Raw genomic sequence first — 21,810 nt, 5'->3', positions numbered from 1 at the left:
TGGTTTTCAAAGTTTTGTCATTTATTTACTTATTTGGGGGCTTTTTCTGTTTCATTCTAAGACATACAACACAATCTGATTTCCAAAAGAAAAAAATGACATGAGCTGCTATTTATTGAGTACTTCTGAAGGGCTTACTGTTTTAAGCATTTTACATGTATTAACTTACTTAGTTCTTACAAAAAGCCAAAGAGCATGTGTTGCCATCTCCACTGCCATAGGTGAAGGAACCAAGGCCCCGAGAGGTAAAGATATTGGCCCAAGGACACCCAGCTTCTGCCACATGGAGCAAAGACACAAACCGAGGAGTTGCCAAACATTCTTTATGAGTGAGGAATGAGTAATTGCGATGAATTAGAGTATCTAGACTTGAGAGGGCAAGGAAGCCAGAAAAAATGAGGACACCAGATGGAAAATGGCTAAGGGAGAGGAAGCAATGTTTGGGAGGCAAGAACAGAATTCTGTTCAGGGGGCTTGAGCTTTGAGGACGAGTAACTGGACCTCCGGGGCCTCAGGATCTTCATCTGTAAAATGGGACTGATAAAGGCACTGACCCCTGGCCTGTTCCTAGGACTCTTGCACTGAGTCCCTTTCCCTGCTTCTCTCTCTCAGTGAGGCAGGCGAGCTTCCCTGTTGGGGAGGTTTGAGTCAGGGAGAGGAACAGAGGGATTCAGCTTCCGGGTGGGGTCACTCCTGCCTTGAGTGGATCCTATCATCCTCCTTTGGAAGGAACCTTGGACGTGGTTGCCAGGGCCTGCAGGTGGGGAGAACAGAGAGCGTGCTTTCCCCGGCCCTACGGGCCCACAGGGAAGGAAGGCCCTTAATACAAAATCACCCCCAAACCTAAAGAGAGTACCAGAGCCCTCAATATTCAGTTAGTTGGTCAACGTGTGTTCACTGAGCAACATCTATCAGTCAGGACTCTCCCGGTGGCCAGCGACAGAAACTCAGCTGAAACTCCTAAAGGAAAAAGGAGAATTGACAGGACGCTGTAAGCAGACAGTGCGAGGTGGGGAGGGAGGTTCAGGCATGTCTGGACTCAGGGCCCTAGTGACCCCACCATGATCTGCCTCCCTCTGTGAAGGGCCCCGCTTTTCCCTCTGTCGGCTTTCTTCTCAGGCAGGCCCACCCACATGGTGATAAAGATGCCTCCCAGCCATCCAGGCTGACCTGCTTTCCCAGAACTTCTAGCAAAAGTCCAGGGCTGAAGCTAGCTCACTCTGGTAACTGCATCCCAATCCCGGGATATGGGCCTCACACTGGCCGGCCCTGGACTGCATGCTCTCCCCGCGTGAGCCCTTGATATAAAGAGGTGTAAACAGATTTACTGAGCCCTTCCTCTGCGAGGGACACTGTTCCAGGAGCTCCACAGGTATTTAAACCTCCCAGAACCCCTTGAGGTCAGTAATTATGTGTCATCGCCATCAGGCAGGTGAGGAAACTTAGCACAGAGAAGTCAAGTGACTTGCCCTGATCGCACAGCTGGGAGCTAGCAAGGCTGAACGTCACACGTACGCATCACAGAGCCGGTTCTCTCGGCCTCTGCACCACACGGTATCTGCCGTTTCTCCCTCCACCCCAGTCCTCTGTCCAGACTGAATCACTTCAGTTCCTCAAATGGCTGAGCCTTCCCCTGCCTCCTGGCCTTCGCACACACGGCTTCCTCTGTCTGGCCCCATCCTGTCCTTTCCCTCCTGGTGAATTTCTACTCACCCTCCCACCTCTGCTGAAACAGCTTGTGCTTAGGGCGTCGTCCTGACCCCTCACACTGAATAGGGCCCTTCGCCGTCCCCCTCCAGGTGTCCCCTGTGAGAGGTCACTCTCGCCTGCATCTTGACGATGTCCCCTGCCAGGTGACAGCCCCATGAGTGGCTTGGGCACTGCTGTCGCCAGGAATGTGCCACAGCTGGGCAGCAGTGGGAGATGCGCTGTGTCCCCCAGCAGTTCTAACAATGCCCTCCAAAAGCAGAGGCTTAACAGAACACAAATGTGTTCTCTGTTGGTTCCGGAAGCCAGAAATCCAAAGTCAGTTTTGCTGAGCTAAGACCTGGCTCCTTCTGGAGGCTCTAGGGTAGAATCCGTTTCCTTGCCTTTCCCAGAGTCCAGAGGCCACCAGCAGCCCTCGGCTCCCAGGCCTGTCTTCCATCCCCAAAGACAGCAGTGCTGCACTCCGAAGCTCTTTCTGTCCTTCTGTGTCGTCATATCATCTATTCGAAAGGACACCCTCTTATGAGGACTGTTGTAATTGCATCGGGCCCACTTAGATAATCCAGGATAATCTCTCCACTTAGATAATCCAGGATAACCTCTCCATCTCAAGATTCTTCACTTAATTACGTCTGCACAGCCTCTTTTGCCAGAGAAAGTAACAGTCACAGGTTCTCGGTGGTGACGTGGAGAGGGTCTACTATCCGGCCTACCACAGGGACGAAGGGTCAGGTCTCGAGGCCTGGGGGCCCGCTCTTGAACCAGAGGATGGTTCAACCTCCAACTTGGGGTGTGACCAAGGGATTGAACCTCCCTGTGCCCCAGAGGGCAGGGGGCAGGCGGTGAGCACTCTGAGGAACTGAGAGCACTTCAGGCTGGAGGACGGGTCATTTGGCATCAAGCCTCACCTCTGAGTCAGTTTCTGTTTCTGTGGAATGGAGAGGATACCAGTCCCTTCCACACAGCCCTTCCTCACAGCCCTGGCTGTCACGGGATTAAATGAGTCAAGACACGGGAAGTACTGAGTAGGGTGCTTGGCACAGAGAAAGTGCTGGGTAAACACTGGCAGTTAACTGCTGTCTTCATTAGGTTTCCGCAGAAGCAGACTCAGAATTTTTTTTTAAAGATTTTATTTATTTATTTGATAGAGAGGCAGCGAGAGAGGGAACACAAGCATGGGGAGTGGGAGAGGGAGAAGCAGGCTTCCCACTGAGCAGAGAGAGCCCCATGCAGGACTCGATCTCAGGATCCTAGAATCATGACCTGAGCTGAAGGCAGACGCTTAACTACTGAGCCACCCAGGCGCCCCACAGACTCAGAATTCAAACGCAAGGTATTCTTTCAGGAAATGATCCTGGGTTGCACGGGGAGGGGTGAGGGTTGTGGTGAGACAGGTAAGGAAGGAAGCCTCCCCAGGGCATGTTAATGAGGGGGTTGCCCCTGTGAGGGCTGAAGGGGGAGGGGCTGGGGGACAGGCCCTCAGTGTTAGGGGAGGGAGGCTGCTCCACTGTGGCTTCCCCGCCTACCCTGTGTGCAGGCAGAATGTAGGGTTGTCCTGACTAAATTTAGTCCTGACTTCATGATAAGCACTCACCCAGCGACCAGGTGACGGGGGAGCAACTGGGCATCAGGACTGGCTCAGGCTGAAGGGGTGTGGGTAGACCCCAGTGTGTGGTACAGACATCACACGAGGTTGTCTCCACCGAGCCTGGGTCCTGACGACTGTCCACAAAGTGGCATTCCCCAGAAGAGTGTGGCTCCTTCTGCATTGGAAGAGGGCAGGCCAGGTCTGAGGCCTGAGCGTTTTGGGCCCCGCAGAGCAGTTAGGAGAGGCTCTTACTCACCATCATTTACTTTCTCCAAAATGCAGGTGTTGTCCAGGGCAGGCTGAAGTGTCAGCGCTAACAGATCTCCACAGTTCTGGGGGAGGTCTTGCCTGCACACGGCTGACAGGTGGGCTGGGCAGCCTGGTGCCCCAGAGGCTGACAGGAGGATGATGTCTGTGGGTGAATTCCCGGGGCACCCCTTGAGGCTGGAACACCAGTCAAGTCAGGCCCGGGTAGGGGTCAAATGGTGAGGGCAGGGAGGAAGATGATCTTCAGAAAGAGTATGGAGTCCTGGGTGGAGGGCAGAACTGTCGTGACTTGCTGAGGTCTCTCAGACATGAATAATGCTCGGGTTACAGGGGTGGACACAGAAAAGAAAGTCGGAGGTGGGGGGGACACGTGGATGGCTCAGAGGGTTAAGCGTCTGCTTTCCGCTCCGGTCAAAGTCCCGGGGTCCTGGGATTGAGTCCCACATTGGGGTCCCTGCTTCTCCCTCTGCCTCTGCCTCTCTCTCTGTCTCTGTCTCTCATGAATAAATAAAATCTTAAAAAAGAAAAAAAGAAAGTGGTGAGAAGTCTGAAGAGACAAGGCAAACCAGCTGATCTGTAGCAGCTGCCCTTTAATGCCCCAAATGCCCCTCCCCCCAGCGGTGAGGGAGGAAGGTCATCTCCCATTTCAGGGAACCAACAGTTACCTCATGGCAGAAGTTGGGCCCACGGGAAGATCGTTGGTGTGGACGTCAGACCCCACATCTTCCCAGCCCCCTCTCTGCCCTGAGCCCTGCAGGAGCCCAGCACATAGGAGGTGCCCAATGGCTCAGAGACTGGGACTCAGGACGGACCTTGAGCTCATCTGAGATTCCAAAAAGAGGCCCTTTTTTTAATTTTTTTTGAGGTGCTTCTGCAACCCTAACACCGCACACCCCCACTCTCCAGGCTCCACTGTCTGTAGATATGACCTCATCTGTCCTCTGAAAGGTAGAAGAAGAACATTTAGTGTTACCTGTTAGTCTCCCTGATTTAAGAGAGCCTGTGGTCAAGGGTTGGAACACTTGCATTCTGATTCCAGCTGTGCCATTCACCAGCTATGTGACCTTGGGCAAGTTACCTGACCTCTCTGAGCCCCCACGACCTTTCTCTCAGTGAACAATTGATTTGTTTTTTAAACACTCTTTAAAAAAAAAAAAAAAAAGAAGATTTTATTTATTTATTTGAGAGAGAGAGAGTACACGAGCAGGGGGGAGGGGCAGACAGAGAGGAAGCAGCAGACACCCCACTGAGTGGGGAACCTGATGTGGGGCTCCATCCTAGGACCCCGAGATCATGACCTGAGCCAAAGGCAGATGGTTAACTGACTGAGCCACCCAGGTGCCCTGTTTTCTTTTTTTAAAGTAAAGTTTATTGGGCTTAAACTCCTCACCCCAAGGTCAAGAGTTGTATGCTCTAACAACTGAGCCAGCCAGGCACCCCCTCAGTAAATGGTTGATTGGAGCAGTTTCCATCTGATAGAATTGTGACAACTAGATAAGTTGGTTCTTGTCCAACACTCAGTAGTGCCCAGCATATAGGAAACCTTCGGCTTCTCTACCTAATATTTAGTTCTGAAGCCCCTCGCTGTTTCTGCCCAGCACCCTGTACGTCCCACCAGAGCAAACCACCTTGCTTTAATGGATGATAACTTCCTGCTAACTTTTCAGACCCCTCCCTAGAAGCTCCCTGAGCCAAGAATTAATTCTATGTTGCTTGCTATTTTTCCCAGCACAGCACACAAATATTTTTAAAATGTTGATTTTGAAAGTATTCCTGTTTTACAGACCAGGAAGCTGCTGGTGGAGGGTTTTGGGGACATAGTCATGATTCCCCAGTAATGGGGGGAATCCAACATACAGAGTCCAGCCCGTGCCATCCTGTTCCATCCACAATTCTTGAGCGCCTTCTGTTTGTCAGGTCGTGGGGTAGGCATCAGAGAAAAAGAGAGAAAAGCAGCTCCCTCAGCCCTGTCCTTGAAGAGCTCACAGTCTCGTGGTGAGAATAAATTCATGAAAGTCTACAGTACACAGGGCATTCATTACCTGTGGGGATTCTCATGTTTAGTTCAAGCTGGGTCCCTACATTCTGGCACGTAGTTGGTGCTCAGGAAATAGTTGCTGAATCAGTGAATAAAATAAGACAAGGAAGTTACCTCAGGGAGTGGAGTAAGAGTCAGTGACAGGTACTGGGCTATGACCCGGTGCAGGCCTCACGGTGAGTGTATCGCAGCCTCATTGGATCCTCACAACACCCTACCTGGTCAGCGCTGCTACCGCGCCCACTTCTGAGACAGGAAGAATAAAGCTCTGGGAGGCGCGGAGACCCCCTGAGGCCAGGCAGCTGTGGAGAAGCGTTTGAACCGGGACTGCCCTTGGAATCTGCAGCTGACATTGGCCTCAACTAAAGGTGAGACTTTTTAAATGGTGCTGAGATGAGTGTGGGCATTTCAGGGAGAGGAAACAGCATGGATGAAGTGTGGAAGGGAGAAAAAAATGGTCAGGCACTCCCGAGGGTTCTTTTTTGAGAGGAATGAGTGAGGAGATCAGCAGAGGCTGAAGAAAACAGCTTCAAAGGCCAGGCAGAACAGCGTGGAGATTAAAAGTACAGGTTCTCGGGGGGGCCGGGTAGCTCAGTCAACCGAGGTCCGCCGACTGATGACCAGGGAAAGAAAATCTGCATTGGACTATTATTCAGCCACAATAAGGAAAGACACCCTGCCATTTGTGACCTCATGGATGGACCTCGAAGGCATTATGCGATGTGAAATAAGTCAGAGAGAGAGAGAAATACTGTGTGTTCTCGCTTATGCGTGCAGTTGAACACAGCTGAACTCATAGAAATGGAAAGCAGACTGGTGGTTGTCGGGGGCTGGGGCGCGGAGGAAATGGGGAGACACACTTGTAGCTATGAGATGAGTAAGTTTTGGGGATTTGGTGCACAGCATGGTGACTATCATTAACACTGCTGTATTATCTACTTGAAAGTTGTTAAAAGAGTAGATCTTCTAGGGGCGCCTGGATGGCTCAGTGGGTTAAGCCTTTGCCTTCAGCTCAGGTCAAGATCCCAGGGTCCTGGGATCGAGCCCCGCATCAGGCTCTCTGCTCAGCGGCGAGCCTGCTTCCCTCTCTCTCTCTCTGCCTGCCTCTCTGCCTACTTGTGATCTCTCTCTCTCTCTCTGTCAAATAAATACATAAAATCTTAAAAAAAAAAAAAAAGATTTTCAATGTCATCACCACAAAAAAAGAAAGAAATGGTACTTACGTGAGGGGACGGTAGTATTAAATCACCACAGGGGCGCCTGGGTGGCTCAGTGGGTTAAAGCCTCTGCCTTCCTCTCAGGATCTTGGGATTGAGCCCCACATCAGGCTCTCTGCTCAGCAGGGAGCCTGCTTCCCTCTCTCTCTCTCTCTGCCTGCCTCTCTGCCTACTTGTGATCTCTGTCTGTCAAATAAATAAGTAAAATCTTAAAAAAAAAAAAAAAAAATCACCACAGTGTGGTAATCTTTCCCCAGCACATACATGTATCAGATCAACCCATCGTACACTTTAAACTTGCATGTTGTATGTCAATAGCTCCATAAAGGTGTGGAAGAAAATGGTGTTCATAGTACCTCCCTCACAGGGGCTACCGTGGGATGAAATGAGCTCCTGACCACCCAGCAACTGGTGCAAGGCCCAGACAGGCACAAGGGCCTGGTAACCAGATCTGGTCTTGGTCTGTGGGCCTTTTTTTGTCCTCTTTACCTGAAGTGTCCCTTTTCTCCCCTCAGTGCCCCAGGCCTGGCTAACTCCCGCTGAGCTTGGTTGTCCCCACCTCCATGAAACAGCCGGGTGCCCCAGGCTGTCTTGGTCCCCTCTTCTGGGTCCTTGAAATACTCCAGGGTTTAGATGTTAGTTCCCCACACCGGTTCAGTTCCGGGTCAGAACACCGGGTCAGAACAAGGAGGGGCACACGTCCATTCCAGCCCCAGCTGCATCCCCCTCCCTGGCCCAGGGTCAGCCACATAGTAAACGCTGAGCAGATACAGGGAACACATGAGTGGTTAGGTGGATGGCTAGATAAATGGATGAATGGATAGATGGACGGACGAATGAGCGAGCAGGTTCCTGGCTGAAGGGCAACCACGTTTCACCCTGCAGCCTGTGAGTAGTGGTGGGGGTGGGGCATCCCCAAACCTGTGGCCTTGAGCCTGACCATTCAGGCCCAAAGAATCTACATCCTGTCCCTGCCCTGGGCAGGGTGTTTGCTCTACTCTTACTTCCACAATGCAATTAACTGCAACACCCTTAGTCCAGGGAGACAGATTCTAGAAAGTCAAACAGCCCTTCCCTCCCTGACCAGAAAGAGAGTGACGGGGTCTTGCCGTTCCCCTGTGGCTGGCTTCGGGATCCTCGAGATTGTGTTCCCCCAAAGCTCATGGCCGCGTCTTTTTATTTTTTTCTTACATACAGAGCAAAACATCATACTCACAAGTCTTCTATTTTCTCTCAGGGCTTTCTAGCTTCCTGTGACCTCTTCCGAACTTTATCCCCCTGAAAAATAGCATCCACCCAACAGAAATCATATGTACTCTGCACTTGACATATTACTTTTCCGTGATACCAGATACTATTTATTTGTGTAACTGCTGGTGGCCGTGGCCAGGCCCTTGCTATATACAGTAATGCAATTTACTTAGCCATCCGTCATGGTCAGATAAATGGCTGGTTTATGGGGTCTCGGTAGTCCAAGCAATGCTGCGGTAGGCTGCAGAACAGTGTGGCTCGTGTGAGACCTTTGTGTACATTGGTGGAGCGAAGTATGTATATTTACTTGTCTGTGCATAAAATACTTCTGGAATGATTCGCAAGAAAATGGACACATTGTTGCTTCGGGGGACAGAGATGGGGAAGAGACTTTGCACCTACAGCCTTTGGCATCTTTTGTATTTTAAACCAGGAGTGTGATAATTTTTTTAAGACAATTAAATTCACATTTTAATAAAAATCAAGGTTTCCTCTTGGAAGCAGAGCCTAGTTCCGGCCCTCTTCCCCTCTAGGGTGGCATAGGTTTATTGATTCACTTCCAAAGAGCAGAGTTTGGAAGGTGAAACACAGCAACTTCACAGTGGAGGAGCCCAACGGACACCACCTTGACCTCAAGTTCAAGGTGAAGCTCACCGATGGTGTCCTGTGCATGTCACAGCCTCTTGATGGGATGTGGTAAGAAGTCAACTCACCTCTGCAGAGTTCTAAAAACCTCTAGTTCTAGCCTAATGAGAAAACCACCAGATGAACCCAGATTGGGGGATATCCAATAGAACACCTGCCTGTCCTTCTCAGGATGATCCAGATATGAAAAGCATGGAGAAACTGACACGGACTAGACCGGAGACATGAGGACTAAGTGCCATGTGCTTCCCTAGACTGAGTCTTGGAACAGAAAGAGAACATTAATGGAAAAACCAGGAAACCCAAATCACGTCTGGATTTTAGTTAACAGCAATGTGCCCACGTCAATTCTTGGTTTTGACAAATACACTACAGCAAAATAAGACATTAATAATGTGAGGGGTGCCTGAGTGGCTTAGTGGGTTAAGCCTCTGCCTTTGGCTCAGGTCATGGTCCCGGGGTTAGCCCCACATTGCATCTGGCTCTCTGCTCAGTGGGGAGCCTGCTTCCCCTCCTCTCTCTGCCTGACTCTCTGCCTATTTGTGATCCCTGTCTGTCAAATAAATAAATTAAATCTTAAAAAAATAAGACATTAATAAATGTGAGGAATAATGCTAATCTGATATTAATGTTATAAGATGTGAATACTGAGGGGGAATAATGGGTAAGAGAACTCTCTGTATTATCTTTGTAACTTTTCTGTAAACCTAAAATGATTCCAAAATATGAAGTTCACTTAAAAAAAATAAAGGTTTCCCACGTTCTCATGAGGAATAAAATAAAACAGGTGGCCCTACCCTAAGCCTTTTGGAAGAAAAGTTTGGGTGCCCTTTTTTCTCTTCTCCGTTTGGTGCAGGAGCTCTCGGTGGGCCGAGTAGGGAGGAATGGGGACACTTCCTGGATGGAGATCCGATTCGGGTCTGGTGTTTGTCTGGGGTTGGGTGAGTCTGTTTTAACAGGAGAAATTGCTGTCACAACAATATAAATAAAATAAATTCCCTTGATGTTGAGGTTTGAATCATTTGTGCATTCAGATGGTGTCCAGGTTCTTTCTTTGGTGGAAATGGCTCCAGAAGGAGGGGGGTCTAGAGGCCAGAGTTTTGGGGTCACAGAGGCTAATGGCCAGCAAGGTGCCAGCCCTGGTGGGGAGTTTCTGAATCTCAGTCTGCCTAGCTATAAAATGGGACAACTTCTCTCTCTCAAAGAACATGTGAAAGCACTTTGCAAGTGGTATGGTAGGTTCAAAAACAAGACCTCAAACCTTTCTACCGTGGGCCTAAGGGCAGGATGGATAATGAGTGGTTGAGGGTCGGGGAGGGTCTAATCCAGAGCAATCATCCTCAAGATATGCTTCTGGGGTGGGGATAGGACCTCAGATTTCATGACAACCTGACATCTAGCCCATGTGAGGCACGCATGAAGGGTCAGGGTCAGCTTCACGGGCATGCGGCCCATGCAGGTGACCAGGTGACAGGGTTCTGTGCTCAGAAGGGCCCAGGACTTAATTTAATGTTCTGCTGTCACCATCTCGAAATTCTTCGTAATTTCTGGACCAGGAGCCCTGCATTTTCACTTTATACCCAGGTGTTGCAAATTATGTCACCAGTCCTGGTGATGGCACTCACTCAGTGGGTACCTGCGTGTGAGGGCTGCAAGCCACCTGGGGTTTCGAGAGCAAGGAGGGAAGGAGAGGCAGAGGGGCAGAGAGGAAGGAGGCTGAGGCCTCCTGATGTGGGGGGATACAACTCCTAGGGAAAGAGCTGGGAGGGGAGGTAGGATTCTGTTAGTTTTCCTCTACCAGGAAACTTGCCTTTTTTTTTTTTTTTTTTTTTTAAGATTTTTTTAACAGAGAGAGAGAGAGAGATCACAAGCAGGCCGAGAGGCAGGCAGAGAGAGAGGAAGGGAAGCAGGCTCCCTGCTGAGCAAAGAGCCCGATGTGGGGACTCGATCCCCGGACCCTGAGATCATGACCTGAGCCGAAGGCAGCGGCCCAACCCACTGAGCCACCCAGGCGCCCGGAAACTTGCCTTTTAATTTTCTAAGAAACCTTCAGTAGAACTTCCATTTCTAGTGGTGGGATGGATTTGTTTCTGGAGGGAGAGTGGGTCTGAGTCAGGATTGCGTCCCGCTCCGCGGCATGCAGGGAGAGGAAGGCCAAGAACGTGTACTTGGTGTGCCCTGTGTACCAGCTGCCATATTGGAGGTGTTTATCCTGAGAGAAGAGCAAGCCAATAAAGTGAGTTGTAAGGGCCCCCACCCACTCTCCTGTTCCAGGCTGAGTCGGGGTGGGGGGGGCCGGGGGGTGCAAGGTGGGAGGGTGGGGTGGAGGATGGGGGTTGGGGGGGTAGGATCTGTTAGTTCTTCAGGTCTCCCAATTCTGGGATTTGGAGTGGTAGGGACGGTAGTTTCCACTTGAGAACCCAAGTCCTGTGGATCCCTGAGGGAGGAAATCTGGCTAACAGGAAAAGAAGGGGGCATGGATGGAGGCCTGGGCCTCACCCTCTTGCCTTGGGCCTGAATTCCACGTGGAGGCTGGCCAGCCGCTGACCTGCCCCTGACCGTCCCAGCACCGCCTCTAGCCACGCCCACTGGGCCCCGCCCAGACCACAGCGGACCTTTGCCCCCTGCTGAAACCGGCCTTGGCCTCTCCCAAAGCACCGATCCAAATCTTCCCTGGTCCTCAAGGGCCAAGGCCGGACCTTTCCTCTGCAGGCTTTTCCAGCACACAGAGCACAGGGGTGTCTGCCAGCCCACTGTCTCCAGGTCCGATGTATTGGGTTTCCACCTGCCCCCGGCCCCGTGAGAGTTCCGTGATGCCCCATGAGGGCAACGTAGCAAAGGGCTAAGGGTGTGGGCACTGGAGTCAGAGGGACCTGAGTTCCAATGCTGGCTTCACCAGGGTGATCCTGGGCACGGTACCCAGAGCTCCTGAGCCTCAGTTTCCCCTCCTCTAAGGGGAGGATGGTGGCCCGCGTTTTTTGGGAGCACAGTAAACTTGGCTGCTGGTGTGAGTGCTGTGACTGGACGGATGGAGGAGGAAGACCCTGGACAGACACAGTTAACACAGTGGTCAGTAATAGCCAGTGTGGACCTCTCTGCTCTCGGCAGGGGTCTAAGTGCTCTATGTAGGACTCATGTAAACCTTACGAGAATGCCTCGAGGGTGGGATTATTATTTCCCCTGTTATACAGAGGGAAACCAGAGATCCTCAGACGCTTACCCTGTGATTTGCGCACGTTAAGGTGGAGCTGGATTTGCACCCTCTTGTACCTGCACCCACTGGCTAGGCCAGCCCTCAGCCCCCATCACACTCCGCCTGCCCCAGAGCCTGGGCCCAACCACTGCCAGCCTCTTCTGACCTGGGGCTGGGAGCCCCCAATGCCTAAGGAGAAAGGCCTTTGTCTTTAAATACTTTTCGCTTTCCGGGTAGCTAATATTTATTAAGCAAAACCCACACCCCAGGAATTATGCAAAAGATGAAAGTGTTTCATTTAACCCGCAAAAGCAACCCTGAGTTAGGCTCTCATCATTAACCTCCATCTCAACATAGAGACGGCTTTTATGTAAGCTGCTCAGGGTCACGCATCGGACATGGCAGGGTGGGGACTGGAACCCAGATTTGGGTGGCCCTCCTCCCCCAATGGAAGCAAACAAATCCCTTCCAACAGCCGGTCCTTGGGGCCCACTGGACTCTCCTCCTGTCTGGAAGCCGGTTCACAAATCACAGCAGCAGACTCTGGGAGGCTGGACAAGAAATGGTCCACCTTCTCCGTGGCTCCAAGAATGTGGTGAGGTCAGGATGAACTGGTCTCCCGCTAGCACCTCCTAGCTCTAGCTCCCCGCCAGGTTTCCAGAAAGGCAGGTTTTCCTAGAAGGCAGGGTGAGGAGGGAACTGCTTCACTTTCCAGTGACTAGCAGAGGGTGAGTCAGCCCTGGGCCCGCTAGGTGCTGCCCTGCTTGGAATCTGGGGGCTGGACAAGGTGACAAACTTACAACCCCAGATCAAGAGTCTCATGCTCTTCCAGCTGAGCCAGCCAGGTGCCCCCTTTTTAAAAGTATTTTAAGCAAATCCCAGACATGATGTCACTTTACCCCAAAATCAGCATTCATCTCTTACAAAGTGGGGGGACATCTTCATGTGTAACCTCCATTGTACTGATCATACCTAATACAACGAACAATATTCTCTTTTCCTTGGAAGATTTAAAAATTATACCTGCAGGTCCTCGTAACACAGTCATACCCCGTGCTATTTTTCACTTTCTACTCTACTATAAAGGCTATTATGTGTATTGCTTTTCTTCTGTCGGCTTCCATTAGACTATGAATTCTACAGAGGCCGGAGTCTTTGTTCGCTGATGTATCCTTAGGCTTAGAATAGTGCCTGGCCTTATACTGGATGACTCACTAAATCCTGGCTGAACGAATGAGGTTATGAATGATTTAGGGCAATCTGAAAATATACCTGCCAGCAATTGAACAAGATAAAATAAATTAAAAGTAGGCAGGAAAAGAGAAGATGAAATGAAAATCAGAGTAAGCGGAGGCCCGAGAGAGGCTAGATCTGGACTAGTCCACTGAGACTGACTGACTACAGAGGGGTTCCCAGCTTGGCTCTGAGCTGTGATGCATACATTTTTGATTTTTTGGATTTTTCCTGAAATGAAGACTGGGGACACCTTTCCCATCAAAATAAAGAATTATTTCTTGGGGCACCTGGGTGGCTCAGTGGGTTAAGCCTCTGCCTTTGGCTCAGGTCATGGTCTCAGGGTCCTGGGATCGAGCCCCGCATCGGGCTCTCTGCTCAGTGGGGAGCCTGCTTCCCCCTTTCTCTCTGCCTGCCTCTCTGCCTACTTGTGATCTTTCTCTGTCAAATAAATACATAGAATCTTAACAAAACAAAAAAGGATTATTTCTTCTTAGAGTAACAGAGTTATCTATGTTTCAGAAAGCTGTTCCTTAATTGTCCTGAAGTGGGTGATGGCATCAGGCAAGGAGCCTGATGAGAGGAGCAGGAATGTTCTAGATGAGACTCCAGTGCCTGGTCCTTTGTCCTTTGGCCCTGGAAGCATCCCCTCCCCTCACCCGTAACAACTACCTCTCATATCTTTGCTTCTCTTCTTATTAAAAACCAAGGAGATACACAACTATTGAATTATTATGTTGTATGCCTGAAACTAATATAATGTTATGTCATTTGTATCTTGGTTAAAAACAAAGCCAAACCCAAGGAGGGCTCTTCCTGATGGCCACCACGTTTTCCAATCTAGGTATCAACAGTATGATTTCCGGCGTGAGGTGGGTGTCACATATGGGTAAAAATGGTAGTGAGGACACAGGTTTGGATACCAAGGGGCTGGGATTTCTGGGCCACTGGGAAGATTTATGCAGATGGTGAGAGAGAATATTTGAAATTAGGAGAGTTCCAGAAAAAGGGAGCTGGGCAGCCGCTGGAAGTGTGGGGCATTGCTCTTCCAGATTCTTCTACATGTGATTAGCTTAGCACACGGGTAGGGACCAGCTCAACTCCCTCCTTCCTCCCTTAAGCCATTCTAGTTTCTTACCCACTGAAGAGATGTATGCTTCTGGTGAGCAGACCGTGTTCAAAACTCTAGTCAACTCCCTTCTAACCAGCTGGGCATTGGGCTGGAAGCCAGGCAGGAGGGTGACTTCTCCCACACTGGACTGTTGGGACTTACCAAGGGGCCACCACATGCCCAGCATCGTGGCTACTACTGTTAACTTCTCAGCTCCCCCAGTACCCGAGTGCACAGATGAATCAGCTCGATTGAAAGAGCAGCCAGCAATGGGAGTACTAATGAGTAATAAGAGTAATCATAGTAGAGTAATAACAGCAATAATGATAATAATCCATTGTATCGAGTTCTTCTGTGCAGCTCCTACCTGTTTCATGTGTATTGGCTCATTTAAACCTCACCATAATCCTATGAGATGGGTACTGTTATGGACCCCGTTTTACATAGGAGGGAACAAGGCATAGACGCTTAAGGACCCTTCTCCCAGCTCCCCCCGTGTCTAGAAGATAGAGGGAGAGCTCAAACCCAAATGTGGCTGATTTTAAAGCATCTGCGCTCTTCGGGGTCACATTAACTACAGCGGTCATTTTCCCCAGCTGCATCCATTGTCCAGCAACCCCTCCTTCACCCCGAAGGCAGCCCCAGCCTCCCTCAGACAGAGCCTTTAAGGAGCCCCAGCATCTGGTGGGATAAGAGCCGTGTTGGGCGGATGCTTAGTGTAAAGCAGTTTCACACAAGAAGCACATGGTGTGTAGGCTGTCCAGGGGCTGGGGACTTCATGAAAACCCTCTCGCCTTGTCTCCTGATGGAAGTGGGCAGAAGGCAGCCCTCTCCCAGTCTGGGACCTGATATGGGGCCCCCAGCTGACCCTAAAGGTCACACATTAAGTCAGCCAGAGGAGAGTGGATGCCCACTGGTGGGATGGAGGCAGAAGAGTCTGGAGGGGAGAAGGGAGGAGCATGGGAGTCAGCCAGACTGGTGGTGGTGGGGGTGTGTGTGTAGGGGTTATTGTGCAGCTCAAACAGAAATAGAATGGCAGCCAACATGTCATAGACATCTCCCACGTGCCAGGCACTTCACATGTGATGTGACTGTGTCCTCACTGCCACCAAAGTAATGATGTACTATTACTATCCTAATTTCACAGATGGGAAAGCTGAGGCACACAGGGAGGCTGCAGGTCACTTGCTAGAAACAGGCAGAGTTGGGACTTGAGCCTTGACACGTCTGAGCCTAACCCCTGTGTTCTTATGTACCCCACGGACTCTGCTGCCTTCTGGGGCCGAGAGCTGGGCCCTGGCAGGGTTTAAGAGTCGGGGAGACATCGCCAGGCACTAGACTTTCCTGCCCCTGTGAATAACGGGCTAGCGGACCTGCCTGCTGGTCTACCTAGAGCAACTTTTTCTCCCCAGCATCTCAGACAACAGTGACTGAGAAAGACCTTGGTGCCGGGGCCGGAAACAGGGGTCCACATGCTGGATCCCCACCCCCCGCCCCGGACTTTCTGCTTTACAGCTCCTTCGTCTCTTTGGGGCAGTTCCTGGCACAGTATGTGCTCAGCAAATATTTGTCAAAGGGATGAGTGAGCGAACAAAAGAAGGAAAATATATAGCCTTTTCTCTCAACATCACCCTGGTTTTTTTTTTTCCTCTTGTATTACCGTATTTCCTATTTTGCCCATCATAGGAAGTACATTTTCCACATTTTATCACCTGAAATTGGGTCAGTAAATCTCCCAATTGCTGTCGGCAAGGTGACAGTCATGATAAAGCTGTCATTGCCTGAAAAATGTCTCGATCCGTTTATTTCAACTACACTTTCCTTTTTATGTACACAGAGATGATAGGTCAGGAGATAAAGGAATTCTTCCAGTGAGGAAATAGATAAACATCCTAAGTGAGAATAGCTTTCTGTCAGTTTAAATGGCACAGTTTTTTTTTTTTTTTCTTCGCGGTACAGGAAATAACGATGAGTTCTTATGATCCAAAACATTTTGGAGTCAACGACACACAGCATGTCAGGAACCTCTCAGTCCTGAGGATGAAAACAGCTCACAAGCACTGAGCTCTTTCCAGGCCTTACATTCACTCTCTAATTATCACCTCGATATTACTAGGTTCCCATCTTACCAGTGGGGAGACTGAGGCACAGAAGAGTCAAGTAACTTCCTCATGGTCACCCAGCCAACGGGAGGCAGAGCCAAGTCTTGGCCAGTAGCAAGTTCATACCAGAGCCTGGGTGCCAACCATGGGCATCCCCTGCCCCCCCCCCCCCCACTGCAACAGTGAAGAGAAACAATGGGACTATCATTTTCTATTTTTAACACCTGCTGCAGTAAAGCATCAGTCTGTCAACATTTATGGAGCACGGGTGTGCAGAATGAGCCCTGTGCAGGGGGTTCATGGGGAATCCCAGGGAAAAGACCCCAAGCCTTTCTAAGTGTACCAGGTTGTTCTAGGTGGACAGAACTGTCACACACCATACTAACTTACACACCCAAGTAATGGTCACAGACGATTTCCATGCAAGCTGGGTATTCTAAGTACTAGTAGGAGTAGAATGGAGGGGCCAGCCAGTGGGACAGCCCAGTAATGCTTCGTGGAGGTGGGATCTTAAATCTGTAAACCTCCTCTGGGTTCAACAGTGCAGCCGCCTGCCCATGAGAGGAGGCAGATTTCACAGGGAGGTGGTGCCCTTGCCCACAATCTGCTTTGCCCCTGTGTAGCTGTCCCAGCTGGTACTTCAGCCCAGACCTTGGCCTTGGCTCCTCTGCTGAGCCAAGCAGGCTATGAGTCGGGAACACAATGCCTTGAGCCTCCTAAGGGGCAGAAATCCAGCCCAGCTGCCGTGTACTTTCTGGGCAGCGACAGTCACCAAGTCTCTGATCCTGACAGAGAGGGTGGCTTCTCCATGTCAAGGCCACTGGCTCCTCCTTGGCCAGCCCAGATCAAAGACTGGTCAGTTCATGCTGCCTGATGACCGGTGTAGCTCTGGGTTCAAGTCCCAGATCAGTTATTTCACAAGCGTGACATTAGCTTGCCCTGCTGAGCCTGCTTCCGCTTTCTTAGAATGGGATGTTAGTAGAACGGACTTTGCAGTATTTCTGGGAGGATGCAGAGAAAAGGCCCACAGGCCCCGTGCTCAGCACAGTGCCTGGCAACAGGCAACACTTGGGAATGGGAGCTGGCTGATGGTGGGAGATGGCTGCAGGGGCCAGCGTCAGACTCTCAGTTGCCTGGGAGGAGCCCACAGATGACCTGCTCTGAGCCTCAGCTGAGGCCTCCAAAAAACGGTAATAAACTCGCATACCACCAGCCCTTAATCTCAGGTTTTGTGATGATCTTGCTCGGCTCTGGAAAATAACTCCTAATTGTCTCCAATTTGCAGAAAGGAGAAAGCACAAAGAAGTGGAGGACATCCCCTTGAGTCCTGGGAAGGCCTGACTGAGGGTCTTCAGGCTGCACCATTAGTGCCCCTGCCTCCCCCCTCCCCCCAGCTTTGATGAAGAATCAGAGTGTGCACATGATAAAGCTCAGGCTGTGACAATGGTCTCGGGTGCTCCGATCAGCTCACAGCACCCAGGACTTTGGTCTCCTCGTCCAGTGTGTCTGCTGACTCAGCCTGTCCTCCCTGTCCTCCCTGAACAGGTCCTTGTGAGCTCTGGTGTGAGTGCCTAGGGGGACAGTTGCCCCCAGGGTCCCTCAGTCACTAATGAGTGGAGGGACAGTGAAACCAGTGTGTGTCCACCATGTTAGTTCTTTTAAGTCTCATAACCCCCTAAAAGCATGTGTCAGGCCCCATTGTATACAAGAGAAATCCAAGCCCCAGAGAAGTTAAGAAATCTGCCTGAGGTCACCCAGCTTGGACACAGCAGGTTCAGGCTTCTAACCGACCGAAAGGGGAAAAGCAAGGGAAGAAGGAGCAGGAAACTCTGGAGTTACTGAGTGTGCCCTACATTGCCTGGCCCCTTACCATTTCAGTGCCCGCTGCCAGCTGCCTGGACCTGACGTGCCCTGGAATTAGCACCCCTCCACCCTGGTGTCCTCAAGGGCGTGGAAGGGAGATGCAGCATAAAAAGTCCAGCTCCCAGGTCCCCCCACCGTACTGCTGAGACTCTACAATGCACAGAACAGTCCCGACAGTGAAGGATTATCTGGTCCCAAATGTCAAGAGTGCTGAGGTTGAAGCTCCCTCACTGTGAACTAAGACACTGAGTGGCCTCTTCCTGGTGATAACCCTCCAGCATCCTAGCCCGACCGGCATGGCCTCCCAGAGGCTGGGTGTGCAACGTCTAGATGGGTAGGGCCAGCCCCTGACACCCCCTGGCTTTGGCGTGGCTTCACCTCTTCCCCTTTGACTTCCCATCCATTCCGGGTGGTTCTGCCGCTTTCCCGGCCCCACAACAAGATCCAGTGCCAAGGTGGGCAAGGAAGGCAAGGCCGGTTCAGTCAGGACGCCACGCCCCCAGGTACTGATGCGCTCAGGGAGGCACGTGACTGGAGGTGAGCCAATCAGAGCATTCTCTGGGACGCTTCTGCCAGACACTCTCTCTGCAAAAGCCTAGGGCTTTTGGACAGGGGCAGGGGATAGGACAAGGGCCCCGGGGCATCCCGGACACCTGCAGACAGGTGGAGAACCCGCAGACCGCAGACGGAGAGGGAGCAGAGTGCCGAGGACAAATGGGTGCTTCAGGGAGTGACTCAGAGCCTTCCCTCTTTTGGAATTGCTTTCTGCCTTGACTAATACGGCCTGTCTCTCCCACTGGGTTGGGAATTTCCTGTTCTTTTATCTCCTCCCCAAGCTCCCCGCCTGGCCTCCTCCCCTTCCTTGACCCCACCAGTGGGTCACCCAGCCACTCATTTGTGAACTCAGGTTACTCACCTACTGTCTGGCTGGTGGGGACCGCCTGACCCCGTGTCTCATCCCATCACACGCACGAGAGAAGGGCGGCTGGGACAGAGCCATGTCCACCCCGGGAGGGTCCCCTGGGGCCGTGGTCAGTGGCTGTGGTCTCTTCAGGCTCCTTGGGGGACCTGGGGTCACCTAGAGACAGCTTCATCGGGGTTCATGACACTCCTGATGGCCATCACCTGCCCTTACATGGCTCCCTTTTGGTTTTTCAAGGGAACTGCGGATGAATCTTGGACTGGGCTTAAATCCCGAATCTGTCACTTCCTGGCTGGGTAGATCCCAGCCGGGCACGTCCTCCCTCCGAGCCTCAGTCCTCCTCCTGTGCACAAGGTGAATGCTGAAACCGCACCCCGCCCCCCCCCCCCCCCCGCCAGGGGCGGTACCAGGCACCGTTAAAGGAGTCGGTGCAGGCAAAGCCCTTGGTGTTTGGCACTTAGCAGGCAGTCAACACTTTGGGGAAAACCTCATATTCTGGAAATATTTTGTTTGAAAAATAACGAAGAGGTGCCTTGGGCCACCCCTCCCATCCTAAGCTAGCAGGGCATGGAAGCCTCCTCCGGGAGACTGGGCTGGCCGGTCAGGAGTGGGTGTGGAGGCCGGACACACTCCCACCGGGGGCCTCCCTCCCTGGCCAGTCGGTGTTTGGCGGTGCAGGGCCTGGCGCTGGCCACCTCCCCCCATCCCACACCCAGCCCCCCACCCCGTGAGTCAGCCCCACTCCTTAAGCCACAGCAACCCGCAAGTCACTTCCTGGCGGCCCCAAACAAAAGCCTAGAACCCACAGTCCAGGAACTAGCTTCTTATCGCTCCTCAGGCCTGATAAGAAGGGCAGCAGGGTCTGAGTCAGCGGGGAGTAGCTGTTTCAAGACTGGCCTCAGGCCCGCTCCCAGCCCAACCTGGGGGCTCAAGCCCCTCCACTTCCACCCTCTCCCGTCACAGCCAGGCTGCCCAGGGCACATCTCCTGAAGAAACGGACTGCAAAGTCTCTTAGAGCTCGGGGTCTATCAGATAGGCAGGCTCCCTGGGGCCCTGGGAGTGGGGCAGGGGCCAGGAGCAGGGTGAGGAGGGAAGGAGAAGGTAAAGTGAGAGGTGGGCCCATGCCCTTGGGCTGCAGCACTCCACCCGAGGAGGAGCTCCAGCCGCAGTCCCTTCAGTGGCCGCTCAGCTCCCACCCAGCCCCTCTCTGGTCCAACTAGCCTCCACCCAGCAACTGGAACCACCCTTTTTTGAGCCACATCTGCCTGTTCCACCCTTCCTCAGAATCCTGCTATAGCTCCCTACTTCTCCTGGGGGTAGAGGCCAGGTTTTCTTCTGACCTCTAAACCTCACTCTTGGCATGCTCCAGATGGGACTACTCACAAGGTTCCTGGAAAGGAACTTCTCACACACCTGGGTCTCTGCTGCCAGGAGCCAGAAGTGGGGGTTATCTGAACTTTCTAGGTAGGTGGGTGGAGGTATGAGGGAAGGCTTCCTGGAGGAGGTGGCATTTGAGCTGTCCCGGTATATTGGCAAGAATGAGAGAGGCAGAAGGAGAGCAAGGCAGGTGATTCCCAAGTAAGCCAACAACTCCCAACTCACCCAGCTTCCACCTGAGCCTAGAGCCTGGCTTTTGCCCAGGCAGTGGGTTCCAGTGGAAAGAGCAGAAAGCTCAGCGCGTATCAGTTCTGTGATGCTGGGTAAGTGTCCGTCCCTGATCTCCCTGTAAAACTGGCTGAGGCCTCCCATCAGGGCCGTGAGGGGAGAGGAAAGCCTGCGAAGTGTATAAAGGCCAGTAAGTGCTCGAGCCTTTTGATCTGTGAGGACATTTTCTCCTGGTTGCTTCTCTGGTCCGGGTCAAGGGAAAGGGCCAGGGTAGGGGAAGCGGGGGCTGGGGCAGGGAACCCAGAAGCCAGGCCAACCCGGATTTTCCAATTGTTCCTGGCTGCTTGTTTGCTCCTTGCTGGGGGTGGGGGGAGGAAATTCTGTGCACAAAGACAGGAAAGCAGAGGTGCTCTGTGGCAAAAGCAAAGCTCAGGGGGGCGCCTGGTATGATCCAAGGCTCTGGGGCACCTAGAGACCAGCCAGGGGAGGGTGTGAGAGTGCGGGCTCCCTCTGCGTCAGCTCCTCCCCCACTGTTTTTCAAGTTCACAAGCATTGACTGAGGATATTCTATAGAGTCTCAGAAGATAGTACTCTCTCACTGATTGTGGTTTTAAAAGAGAGTTCCTTATCTATGTGTGTGTCTCTGTGTGTGTATTGTAACAACTTTGTCAGAGAGTAATGTACCTGCCACACAGTTCACCCCTGGTAAGAACACTGTATGATTAGTGATTTCTATGCAGCAGTCCAGCCACCAACACAAACCAATTTTTGAACACTCCCATCACCTTATGTGCCCATCACCTGCAGCCCCCAGGCAACCACTGGTCTGCTTTCTGTCTCTATAATTTTACCTTTTATAAATCTCTATCTTCTTAAAACAAACAACAACAACAAAAAAACCAAAGTAAAACCCCCAAAAGAACCCCCTGTCTCCCAGGCCTCAGGAGGGGAAGACTTTGAGAGCAAGACGGTTGTGTCCACCAGGGGGCCTGGAGATGTGTCCTTGAAGGCAGGGCCTGGCCTCTCCTGGTTGAACTCTGGGAACTCCCGGGGGAACTCCGGGTCAGG

At 51.8% G+C, this 21,810-nt stretch overlaps 1 long non-coding RNA gene across 2 annotated transcripts; it reads right to left on the bottom strand.

Annotated features, from left to right (window-relative positions):
• Positions 1-19,478, bottom strand: LOC132009820 (uncharacterized). 2 transcript variants are annotated; one of them, XR_009402069.1, is made up of 4 exons: positions 19,132-19,478; positions 8,034-8,095; positions 857-960; positions 1-754 (listed from the first exon to the last, which is right to left on the bottom strand). It is a non-coding gene; the product is annotated as an uncharacterized LOC132009820 (long non-coding RNA). The 2 variants fall into 2 exon arrangements; XR_009402068.1 differs by having other exon boundaries at positions 1-960.
• Between the last annotated feature and the right edge of the window lie 2,332 nt (positions 19,479-21,810).

This window comes from Mustela nigripes, chromosome 2 (genome assembly GCF_022355385.1).
Source record: "Mustela nigripes isolate SB6536 chromosome 2, MUSNIG.SB6536, whole genome shotgun sequence".
NCBI classification, from domain to species: Eukaryota; Metazoa; Chordata; class Mammalia; order Carnivora; family Mustelidae; genus Mustela; species Mustela nigripes.
The sequence above is the reverse complement of the archived record's forward strand: the minus strand, read 5'-3'. Positions and strand labels throughout refer to the sequence as shown.